Raw genomic sequence first — 13,075 nt, 5'->3', positions numbered from 1 at the left:
TTCTGCCAATTGATTCTTTTTTTTAGAAAGAATTTTCAAAAAACCTTGTCGTTTTGATTCTGCCAATTCCTGTATTTTAATTATGTCCGTCTCTAAGTCTTTCATTGACTGATTTAAAACTTTGGTGCTGTTGTGAGCATACTGCTGACAATACTGTTTAATCTGTATTTTTCCAAAATCCCACCATTTTTGTATTGATTGAAAAGATGATTTTTTTGTTCTGTAATCAGCCCAAAACAAATTAAAAGTGCGTATAAAATCCTTATCATCTAACAAAGTTAAATTAAAATGCCAATAAGCACTTTTAGGCTTGACAGAATTTAAAATGAAAGAACATTGTACCATACAATGGTCTGAAAACCCAACAGGAAAAATACAACAATTTTTAAAAATACCAACATGATGCTTAAACACATCAAATCTATCCAATATTGCCAGAGATAAAACATTATCACGTGCATGTGACCAAGTATATTGTCTCTTATCTTCATGAAAAAACCTCCATACATCAGTTAACTCATGCTTATTAATTATTTGAATAAGACGTTTTTTTGAAAGCATATGGGGTTCAGTATTATTTCTGTCACTATTACTCACTGTACAATTAAAATCACCTCCCAAAAATAAATAATAATCATTAGAAACATCTTGTAAAACAGAACATAGTGTATCTAAAAACATGACCAAGTATACTGTCTTTTGTCTTCATGAAAAAACCTCCATACATCAGTTAACTCATGCTTATTAATTATTTGAATAAGACGTTTCCTTGAAGGCATATGGGGTTCAATGTGATTTCTGTCACAATTACTCACTGTACAATTAAAATCACCTCCCAAAAATAAATAATCATCATTAGAAACATCTTGTAAAACAGAACATAGTGTGTCTAAAAACAACATCCTATCAATGGTTGAGTTGGGGACATACACACAAATAAAAACAAAATTATAATTCTCCACTTGTGCTCTCACTTTTAAAAGTCTACCCTTCAAAAACTCATCAAACTTGTTTTTGCAAACAAGATTGCTACTCCTCCACTTAACGTGGTGTTGTGGCTAAAAAAGATAACCCTTCCCACTCCTTCATCCAATCATTTACATTGTTTACATCACTATGTGTTTCTTGAATCAAAGTAACATCTATTTTTTTCTGCTTGATAATTTCATACAGCTCAGCTCTTTTCCTATAATCTCTAGCACCATTAACATTCAAGGAGGCAATCTGCACTTCAGCCATACTGGAATAAATAAACAACCAAAAAACACAAGCAAACTCAAAATACTAATACTCTTAATCCTCATTTTCATTTAAATCCATACCAACCTTCCTCACAATCTTTTTCAAATGGTAAATTTCCTTGTTTTGAAAGGCACCCTTTTGCTATTAGACTTTTGGCTTTGTCAAAAAAACTGCTTTAGATCAGGGAAATATTCCTTTACAATCACACCTCTTTTGTTTTTTGTGATACTAAGAAAACGTTTTATGTCATCAACATCATAGCTTCTGCTTATACCTTCAGTCTGCGACAACACTATACTTGAATCAGACATTTCACTTTCACTTTCTGACTCTTTCTGTTCTTCAAACACTTCTCCTTTCTTAAAACACTTTGCACTACTGATCTTTTCCACATTTTTCCTTTTTGTCGGTACTTTGAACATCTTGTTCTCTGCTTCTACCTCAGACACATCTTCTTCCCTCACATTTTGTACATCACTGTTCAACAATCCAGTTTCTGCATTTAGAGAAGTTTCTGAAGTATCCTTACCTTCATTCATTGATTCCGTTGAGGTCGATCCAGCTTCCACAGGCCCCACAACAGATGTTCCTTTCCCAGCAATTTTATCCGCGGTCAGCACTGCTTCGGCCGGACCGACCTCAGATGGTTTTACAGTAGGCCTATCTTCCTCATTTGCAGCACTATCCTTACTACCTCCAGCTGCGTTACTCTTGTCAGGGCATGAACGGATTAAGTGCCCCGATTTACCGCATCCAAAGCATTTCATTTTGTCAGTAGTTACAAACACTACATATTCAAAATCGTCCACACGAAAATGTAGTGCCAAGTCCAGTTCAGCGTCGTCTTTAATTATCATGAAAGCGAATCTCCTAAATGAAACAATATGTTTCAATAAAGGAGACTTGCACCCGATCGCAATCTTTTTGATCGGCGAAACCAATTTTCCATAACGTGAAAGCGCTTGTATCAAAATATCATCACTAAGAAAAGGAGGGATATTCGATATTGTGACTTTCTTTGATGTAATATCAGAGGCAAAACAGGTGTAAGTATTTCATCGATGATTATTCCTAGCTCAACAACCTCATTTGTTCTTTCCACCGTATTCAAAAAAATCACATAAACAAACTTAGAAGTAAAAAAAAAGAAAGAAAAAAGTAAGGAAACACACAACAAAAGCAAATACACACGCTCACACTCACTAAGCTCTCACACACGCTCCACAAACGCCCACACATGCGCACCAGAGAGAGAGAGAGAGAGAGAGAGAGAGAGAGAGACAGACAGAGATTTATCACGCAATCATTAAACAAATTCTACTGTACGGGAGTGAAATCTGGGGACCAGTAATATATTTTAAAAATTGGGATAAAACTTCAATAGAAAAACTACAACTAGAATTGATCAAAAACGTTTTAGGGGTCCATAGAGGTACGTCCAATGATGCCTGCAGAGCTGAATTAGGCTTCTACCCACTGAAGATTGAGATCCAGAAGAGATGTGTTCAGTTCTGGCATCACCTCCATCAATCTGATCCGGATTCAATCCAATATAAAGCCCTCCTCGCCAATGAAACCTCAGCAGAATCTCATCCTCTAAACACGCTCGCTCTTCAGCTAGTCCAGAAAACCCAGCTCCTCACTGACTACAGCTTCAACCCCAAAGCCATTATTAAAGAAATTGACAAAAATCTAAAAGACACTCATGATGAATCTCTAAAAATACACTTTGACCTCCAAAATAAACTCCACTGCGTATATATATATATATATATATATATATATATATATATATGCTGTAGAAATGCTTTTCACTCAGAAATTTTACAAACAATTACAAAGAAATGGCGAATACCACATTAAATTAAATATGAAATTTTGAAGCAGAAAAACTGAAAAAAAAATGTTTTACAGTGTAGCCTGTTTTTCCTCGTAGATGCTCAGACTGTGCTGGTTTGTGCTTGTTTTGACCTGACTTGATTTGCGCCGCAGGTGTAATGGTTTCGTCTACACGTACCGGCTCCAGAGAGACACGGCGGGCTCCTGGGCAGCCGAGGTGAGGGACAAACATCAAACATATAGAGACACAAACCAAAAATCAACCTCATACACAACCGCAGACACGATCATTAAAAACACTGAACCGTCCTGAAATGGTCTTCTTTGAACATTTGTATTTCAGGCAATTATATGACTAATAATTACCCCAATAATAATAATTAGTATTTGCATAATTACGAAATTGTAGCATTTGTGTGTTTCCTCATTTGTAAGCTATATTTATCTTTTGTACGTCGAATAAAAGCATCTGCTCAAACAAAGAAAGATTGCAAATGAGTCATTCTCAGGAAACCATCTGTGTCTGAATATTTCAAGAAAATAGGTTCTTGATTTTTTTATTATTATTGTTATTATTATTCATGCTATTATTTACATTTGTTTTAAAATGGTGTGAATTTGTGATATTACTACTTTTTAACCTTAAAAAGATGCATTGTTTCAACCCTGTCACATTAAGTCTGGAATATATATATATATATAAACACACACACATTATATAACTGAAGAAGAAAAAATTGTAATAGCCCATGACATTTCTCTTTCAAAACATGCTTTGTGCCTACATTCAACATTGTAGAACAGTGCATAAATATAACCCTAACAGACACACAAATTGGCTTATATACTAATGAAAAGCAACCAATTAAAAACTGTTTTATATTGAAGTTTGTTTTGCATGTGTAAGCAAGTTCAGTATTTTGTTAATCTATCAGTGATAATTATAAGACACAACCGTGTGTTTTCTGAGAATGAGTCAAGCGTATAGAGGTACAGAAAGGTATTGTCTGGATGGGGTGAGATTGAAAAGAGTGATTATACAGAGAGAGATCTGCCTCAGAGAAGAAACTTGAAACTACATGACATTATAGATACAGATATGATATAGATGATATAAGGAAAACAATATGGACAGTATTATCTTCATGCATTTCTAATTGCATATGGTACAACAGAAGTGGTTAGAACAATTTTTGTTTATCTGCTCAAGTTCACCAGCTCCTTGCAAATAGATTATACTGTTGCTGCTGCTGCTGCTGTTGTTTGTTCATTATTCATTTATTGTTTACAGACAGCACCAGGTCAGAATAAACGCTTGTTCCGACAAGTCAAGAATTTGATCAGCGCCTTTGAGAAACCGGACCAGGGCATCGCCGTTCCCCTCCTGTACCCCGTGACTGTCCAGAAGCCCTGCTAGAACGATCCTCACGACCATCAGCCGTAGACCTCCAAAACAAACTACAAGCATGTGGACATTACATCATTATATGATAATACTTTTTTACACATGTGGATTTCTGTACATATAAAAGCATTTGTATAAAAGGAAAAACAAAAACCTGATGTTTTCAATGTGGGAAATCGAGAAAGCTTTATCTAAAATGTTTAATATTGAGATCAATGGTCAGCAAATATTCCTAAAGTGTTAACCCTGTCCTAAACATGCAGTTATTTAGGTTTATTATCATTACCAAAGCAACCTATAAAGTGCTGCATTATTTCATCCTCATCTCAGTAAGATTGGACTTCCTAAAGCATCATTTTAATTTGAATCTGAATAGATAACTGAATACATTATGGTAATATAATTTTTTTGCAGTGCATTTTAAAAAGTCACACATAATTTATTACAGGTTAATAACCATAATTGGTTACACTTTATTTCGATGAATAAAGTGTTACCCAATAATTATATTTCAAAACATGTTTTGTGTTGTATACGAAATGTTTCAAGTAGTCTGCTCATAAGATGGCACTTTAGCTGTAAATATGAAGATAAATTTTTAGCTCTGACTGGTTTTAAATCATACTGATTTACAATTTTGACTACCCTTGACCATGCATTACATGAACATTTATTTTTTTATTAATTAATTTTATTTTTTGGACAGAGCAAGAACATAAAGTGTTAAGCATTTCAAGTGCATGCACACGGTTCAGTCGAATGATAAGCTTTGCCCTCTTTAACACTGTTAAACTAAATGCACACAGTAAACATTAACAACACTGAAATAAGTGTGAGCGGTTTATCTGTCAGTCATTTGAGTGTAAAAGTTGGGTTCATTACTATAGGTGACTAATATTAGAATATTAGAAACTTATTTCAAATGAAAATAATTTAAAGACCCTTAAATGTGTATACACACACACACACACACACACACACACACACATAATTTACTGAACATAAAATAATTATGAAAAGTACTTTACAAATAAATTGAATAGGATATTACAGTGGTTAAACTTAATTTGTCATTTTTATTAAAATAGTAAAGATGAGTAAAGTATATGTATTAATGTACTGTTGAATATAAGTATTGCAAACTAGTCTGATTCTTTAAAACAGTAGTTATTGGTGTTTGTCATGGCAGAAAGAAGGAGCCAATCCATGCTCCATACAGCCTGAAGATGCAGCCGATCGTGCCGATCTTTTCATCATGTTTTAATGCTCTATAAACACTAGCGCTGTAAAAATCATCGCTTTCTAAGACAAAGTGTTACCCTCAAAACAAAACACTTCAGTAAGTGCCATTAACAGTGTGTGATGGTTCATTGAGAGCCAGTGAATAAGAGAGAATTTGCTTTTCGTGGTTAATAATCACTTTAATACTGAGATTTGCAACAACTCTCAGCACAAGCTAACTGTTCATGTTAAAGTTCAAATGTATATACTGGCATAAGGGGAAAGTTATATTTTTAGAACTGCATGCTGATTATATAACTATAATACAATATCCTAGAAAAATGCTGAGGACTTATAGATGTTTTTTTTTTCTTTTTTAATGTGCGCACGACATGGACTTGATGCTATGCTGAACTTCTGAGAAAATTAATCTGAGGTTCACAAATGACCCTTTGCTGCTGTTTTAGTGTTCACCTTTGGAAACCAATCAAACCGTAGAAGAAATGTAAAGGTCCACTGAAGCAAGACAAACTCACACTATCAGCCACATCAGAGTGAAACGAAACAGAACAAACCACTTTTTTCCTGCTCCTTCCATTGTGTTTTGGCTTTTCTGCTGTGGTTGCTTATTTCACACCTTAATAAGCATATTTTCCTTTTTAAAAAATAATCACATTTTCCTAATCCAAAGATGAATTCACCGCAACAGCCACCTACGCGCTGTCCTTTCATCTCAAAGCAGCAGTATCCCCATGCGATCAATGCAATCACAATTGTGTGTGAGATGAAACAGTTCTGGGATGGAAACTGAAGCATCCAACATCTAAATGAAGTGCTGAAACGCCTTCAATAAATGTTCAAATATGTCCTCTCAAATATGTTCTGCATGACAATCTCCAGGATAACTAAACTGATTTAGAGAAGCACTGGTTTGATGGGGACTTTCCCTGCGATCGGTTACTTTGAAATGACGAGCATTTAAATGTCAAGCAATGAACTAGGTTTTAACAAGTTTTACAATTCTTCTTCTACTATAGCAGAGAATGAGTGGAATTGTTCCTCAGGGGATCTATAGCACACTATCTGATGCGATACTGTAGCTGACGGATGCATGGATACAATTTTATCTCTAAAAGTATCGATCTTTGAAGTAAAGTAGTTCATAAAGTCATTACTGCTGTGCTGTTGGGAAATGTCAAATGTCTGTTGATGCTTTATTTGAGGAATTGAGATAAATCAGGAAGATTACTTACAAAGCAGTCTTTTGTGGTAGATGGTTCTACCATACTTGTAACAAGGAGTAGAATTTACAGTTTTAGCTATATGAAGTTTGCACAAGACTAGATAATGATCTGAGATATTATCGCTTGGCTGCATAATTGTGAACAGGTTCACAATTAACATGATGTTTATTCACAACAGTCAGCAAGCAAAACAGGTGAGCAGGTGTGTGAGACGGCCACCACATCCATGCCGTCCACGTCAAGCCATATGTCAGTAAAAGTGATTTTTCCTGTCCTGTCAGCCGGTATACTGTGCTCGTAGCACATAATCTTGAATTGCATGTATCATTGCGTGCCTGTATCATTTCATATCAAAGCACATTTTTTCCTGTCCTGTCAGCCGGTATACTGTGCTCATAGCACATAATCTTCACAAATGTGGCGGCGCATGCTGTAGCCTGTATCATTTCATATCAAAGCACATAAGAAACTACGAGCATGCAATGTCATAGTTATGTTAAGTCATTAAATTACCAAAAAGGCAATTAAAAGTTAAATTTATGCATGCATGTAAGTATTTGTTATATGAGTTACATTTAAGAACATGTCTCTGAAATGCAATGGTTTTCATAACTGTCCTGAAGCAGCAGCACAGTCTCCCTCATCCAACACACCCGATTCAACTCCTCAGCTCATTAGCAGAGACTTTAAGACCTGAAGTGGGTCAGAAAAGGTAAAGAGTTGTAATACGTGTCAGATCCGTGTCATTTTTTTGGAGAACAATTAAAATTTCACTTGTTTTCCAAAATGTTATTGTCCTGTTTTTTGACTCAAGCAGGTGTGTGATGAAACCGATACAACAGCTTTCATCAATATAGTGCAAAAGTTCACGAGAGAAGTATGTGAGAAATGAGTTACACTGAACTACAGGCTCAAAGATTCTCTGAATGCTGGATGTTTAATTGCAGAATCACGGGTAATGTAGCTTTTAAACCAGGAATTGCACTCTTAAACATTATTTTTGAAACTTATTTTAACGTTTACAAAAAGTCAGCGGCCTAAGTCAAGTCAATGTTAAAAAATATATATATATATTTTTTTTTTTTTTCCTTTGGAGAAAATCATTAGGCTTAAACTTTTTTCATTTCCTCTGTATTGTTAATATTCCTACATCCTACAATATTCCTGTACGTTTCTACAGTGAATTCGATTTTTGTATTTGCTCCAGAAGAGCTGGATAACTGGAGAATAATGATGGCAAATTTAAATTTACTGTATGTCATTGCACCAAAGCGCCTGATGTGCTGAGCGTCATCATGCATGCTTTATGTGCCATTATATCTGTCACAAACTTTATAAGAAATTGTACTAAATTGGACCACAGATAATTTAGACCACAAAACATAACGTGCATTTTTCTGGACACATCAAACTGAAAGTAAAAACTAGAGCCACGTGTAGTCATGTCACTTGTGTGCGGTGGTCTGCGGTTCAGATGCTGGTGATGCAACACTTCAGAGGGCTGAGGGTGTTTAGTGTTGTGTGTGTCTCTGTCTGCACCTGCAGCAAACAAACACACTTACTCTACGCTGGCTCCCGCCTCTCTGTCTGTCTCTCTCCACTCATGAGGTTTGGACTGTTAACACCATGCAGCGCAATCTAGCACTTGTGCACTGCAGGGCTGATCGCTCCACATGACACATATGATCTGCGGGCAGCAGCACATCCATGCCGCTAGCACAGGTCATGTGGAAAGAGCCGGCGATGCGAACATGGTACGTGTTTTGTGTCTCTTCTGCAAAAAATGTGGTTAAACTGTAAACATGTGTGGCTGCAGCTCCCTGTCTCTATCTGATATGTGCAAAAGCTAACCGTTATAGTGTTTTCTCACCATCTTTTGTTTTGTTTTTTTCAATGCATAGTCACTCTCCTTCACCTTCCTGTGTACGATTCGGTTGCAAATCTCCAATGAAAGGCTGGAAATATTGGGGCGCATGCCAAATGAAAAACGGGTTCCTGTTTGCGCACTCTCACTTTGAGAAGTTGAGCTCTTCGCACCTTTGCAAAATCTTCCCACAGTTTGGGGCATTGCATTTTTTCTCAGTATCTGACGCCTAGCCCCATTATATTCAGTTTCATAAACTCCCACCAGTGAGATTTAAATGATATTTTGACCCCTGAAATCTGGTAAATCTAGTTTTCGGAGATGAGGGTGTTCTTTTGCAATTTGATCACATAATGCTGAACTGTCGGTAAAATGCACTGGGACTGCAGCGGTGGAAACTTTCCTTTTCCTTTTCTTTTTATGATCCTATATACAGCAGGGGACAACAGTCCTGCTCAGAGTTCAGCTCCATGTCAAGTCACCTTTATTTATATAGCGGTTTATACAATATAGATTGTGTCAAAGCAGCTTTACAGCTTTAGTAAGAACTCTAGCTGCTGCATTTTGGACCAGAGTTTGTTTATTAAGCATGCAGAACAACCATACTATAAAGCATTACAATAATCTAACCTTGAGGTCATGAACACATGAATTAACGTTTCTGCATTTGACATTGAGAGCATAGGTTGTAATTTAGATATATTTTTGAGATGGAAAATGCAGTTTTACAAATGCTAGAAACATGGCTTTCAAAAGAAAGATTGCTATCAAATAGCACACCTGGTTCCTAACTGATGACGAAGAATTAACAGAGCAGCCATCAAGTCTTAGACAGTGTTCTAGGTTATTACATGTGATGGGTTTTGGTTCAATAATTAAAACCTTGTTTTTTTTTTGTTTTTGTTTTTTTAATTTAGCAGTAGGAAATTACTAGACATCAAGTTTTTTATATCAACTATGCATTCCGTTAGTTTTGCGAATTGGTAACAAGTATTTCTTTAACACTAATATAATATCATATTTCTTTATAATACATCTATTAAAGATTATCTGATGCAAGTTCCAACCTGTTAGATCTGTTAGGGCAACTCTAACTCTGATCAAATACAGCTAATCACCCTCAGGCCATCATACAAGATGTAGATGAGTTTGTTTCTTCATCAGATTTGGAGAAATGTAGCATTGCATCAGTGTCTCAGCAATGGATACTCTGCAGTGAATGGGTGCCGTCAGAATGAGAGTCCAAACAGCTGATAAAAACATCACAATAATCCACAAGTAATCCACAGCACTCCAGTCCATCAGTTAACATCTTGTGACGCCAAAAGCTGCGTGCCAAAAACTGTCGCTTTCGGCTAAAATACAAATCCAATATATTGCCTTCTGACAAACACACAGCTTTTCACTTCACAAGATGTCACAGACCATGTCAACTGAAAAGGTAAAAGGAAATTTGAGCAAAATGTTACACAGTTATTATACTAGTCCATGTTAATGTTTGTTCATTCTGGTTAAATTCGTTTGGATTATATTAGTGCCATCTTGTGGCTAGAGTTTTGTTTACCATTACTTTTCAACTGGTTTTCTTCAAGGATCCAGATTTTACATTGCATTTAGATTTTACATCTACCCTGACGCAGTTGTGTGTTTTCATCGGAAATATGTATTTTTTTTTGTGTTTGCCCATTTCCAATGTGCTTCTAAAATATTTACAGTTAGATAATTAATAGACACTTAGACTATGTTTGTAAAACTGCTTTTTAAATCATATTTATCAGATGTTTGTACAAAACAGATGCTTTCCAGATAAAACATTCTTTTAACAGACATCTTGGAGATGTATATGTCAATCACACAATTTTGTATTGTAAAGAAAGATGTCAAACACTAAATAGACGTCTATCTTTACATATGTGCACCTTTATTTCCAAAAATCAGAGTAATGACTTAATAGCAGTAAGATGTTCATATGCCTGTTTATTGTGATTAAAATGGGCATATGCCACATACTTTACAATGATTATGGTTGCTATGATTGTGAGTTTAATTGCATAAATTTGAAGTATTGTGTTTACATGAGGTAAAGATTAATTGCAATTTTGCCTAAATCTCATTATAATCACGTTATGAGGGTGCATTTAAACATATATTAATATTACCATCTAAGGGTACATGCTCTCAGCAGCTAAGTTTATCACACAAAACGCTTCAGTTACTAACGTAACCTCGGTTCCCTGAGAGCGTTGCGTCGCTGATGCTTATGGGGAAACTCCTGTTTACTCTGATACTGAAGCCTAATTTGTTCACGTTTCTGTAACTGCACGAACCAATGGTGCTTCAACCCAGCAAAAGGGGAGGAGCCGACTGCTATATAAGTCGGCTCTGAGTGCCATTTCGTCAGAATGTTTTGATTGAAGTGACAGTCATCGATTCGCGTGCAGCCTTATAGCATGGCAGTCTACACAATGCTTGTTCCCTTATATAAGGGAACCGAGGTTACGTTAGTAACTGGAGGGTTCCTTTTTGAACCATCTCTCCCATTGCGTCGATGATGCTATGGGGAACGCATCCAATAGCTCCGTGCTATACGCAAGTGCAGAACGAAGCTGCTCTGCGAGACCAGCCCCAGAGCTCTCTTACTGAGCCAATAATGAGACCAAAACTATTAGGCTGGGGGCTACATAACATAACCCTCTCCAGTTACAAATGGAATTAGGTAGAATTAAGCTGACAAGATCCAAGTTATACAAGGCAGGGACTTCCAAGTTATAAAATCTACGACCAGCTGGCAGCCACACAAATATCACCAATAGAAATCCCACTGGACCATGCCCAGGAGGAGGCCATTCCTCTGGTGGAATGGGCATTTACACCTATAGGACACTTCACCAGGACGTGGTGCCCCCTTAAGGCCGGTAGGAAGTTTTTTAGGGCTAGAAAAACTGCCATCATCTCGAGGCAGTCGATGTGTAAGCATGGCCGGCCCTGACTAATTTGGTGCCCTAGGCAAGATTTTAGCTGATGCCCCTAATGCACTGATCTTAACTTTTCATGACAGAATCCAATACTTATTTTTAATGTATTTTATTTAAACAAAAGACAAGAATGAAAATATGAGTATGCCTATAGGACAAATATGATTAGCTGCTTTATTAGCCTATATTTTGATCTAAATTAGACTGTATAATTTCAAAACCTGAAGCAAAAACAGAATGGTCTGACTTTAGCTTTGTGAAATTAGGATACATAAAACATACCAAACAGCAGATGGGCTGAATGAAAATGTAAATTCACTCTCTGTCAGCAGGTGGCGCTTAAAGAACAGCAGTGATGCATTGTTTCCTTGATTACCACTGTAAACACTAAATGCATTATACAGAGGCAAGATGAAAGGAAAATGCCATCTAAACTGTTTCTTAAGACAGTCAGTTCCCCTCAGAGATACATTCATACTTTGCACAATGTGAACAGTGAGCTTGCTCTGCCTGCTAATGTATTGTCTCCTCTTTGCGTCTCTGGCCGCCGTTAATGTCGTTTACAGACTCTGCAATAAAACAAAAAAACGCCCGGTTCCGATTTATGGTCGATCGGTGCATCTCTGCTCAAATTCAAATATTAAACTGCTTTTATTTTGGGGGTTTGCCAGTAAATAAATAAATGCGCTGCATGTTTCAGAGTGAAGCGCTGCATGTCATGGGCTGCACTCGAACACATTACCGCTTCACTCTGAAAACTGCAGCGCATAGGTATTTTTATTTAATCACAGCCTTCGCGATATGACTATGGCATTAAGCCATATAGCGATATCGATTATATGTCGATATATAGTGCACCCCTAATTAAAATAATATTATAAAAAAATAATAATAATAAATAAAAAAACTTAACTCATTTGGGCGCCCCTAGCATTTGCCTATTTCGCCTATGCGACGGGCCGGCCCTGTGTGTAAGCATTGCTTCAGGTTTAACCAGAAGCCAAACGCCGGTCTGCCCTAGTACGACTTGTAAGTGATTGGCTCCTCCCCTTTTGGCGGGTTGAAGCGCCATTGGTTTGTGCAGTTACACGAACGTGAACAAATCAGGCTTCAGTATCAGAGTACACAGGAGTTTCCCCATAAGCATCTGCGACGTAATGGGAGAGAACATTTGTAAGGGAACTCAAATCATTGTTGGCACAAACCGTGTTTTTTTTTTTTTTCATTATTTACATTTAGCACTGTTTCCCTTCTGTCTTCGACACTGTCAGAAACAGATCTGAGA

This window comes from Sinocyclocheilus rhinocerous, unplaced genomic scaffold (genome assembly GCF_001515625.1).
Source record: "Sinocyclocheilus rhinocerous isolate Xijiao unplaced genomic scaffold, SAMN03320098_v1.1 scaffold348, whole genome shotgun sequence".
In the NCBI taxonomy this organism is placed as follows: Eukaryota; Metazoa; Chordata; class Actinopteri; order Cypriniformes; family Cyprinidae; genus Sinocyclocheilus; species Sinocyclocheilus rhinocerous.
This window is presented reverse-complemented; position numbering follows the sequence as displayed.